Here is a 644-nt window from a genome sequence, read left to right on the forward strand (position 1 = left end):
GGGTACAGGCCAGAGGCTCAGGGGCAGTGAGAGGCTTCACCAGAGACAGAGTGGGGAGCAGAACAGGCAGATTGACGAAGTACACTGCTGAGGGGAGCAGGTCAGGAGAGGTCTGCCACGTCATGTGGTCACCTCCGGGGCAGGCAGGGATCGAACTCATGTGGAAGTGGCTTTAACTTCTTAGTGCAGTGCTTTAACCCGCTGTGCCACCAGGGAGGGCCAGACAGTTTTATTGTAATAATAAAATTGATTTTAAAAACTAGGTTACTTTTCTGTAAAATACATTTTTTCATTTGGTTGACTATTATTTTTTCAATGAATGTCTGAGTAAATGAATGAAAGACTGAATGACCTGAAGCACAATCAGCAACAGAACGGTAGTTAGTCTTTTCTGAAATTCAAAATGAAATTTTATCGATAAATAAATAGGATTCAATGTTACTACAGCACAACTTTTGACCAGCTTTTCAGTGAAAAATATAATTTTCTTTTTGAATCTTGTTTTACTAAACAGTTTCTAATAGCACTTTTATCTTTGTGAATTTCACTGTGTTAAACATTTTATTTATTTTTATGATACAGGTTGTTTTTCTTTGGTTTGAGGTATTATTCATCATCTAAATGTTATCAGGACATACCTGCAC

The sequence above is a fragment of the Condylura cristata genome, unplaced genomic scaffold (assembly GCF_000260355.1).
Source record: "Condylura cristata isolate star-nosed mole 26May11 unplaced genomic scaffold, ConCri1.0 scaffold00001, whole genome shotgun sequence".
In the NCBI taxonomy this organism is placed as follows: domain Eukaryota; kingdom Metazoa; phylum Chordata; class Mammalia; order Eulipotyphla; family Talpidae; genus Condylura; species Condylura cristata.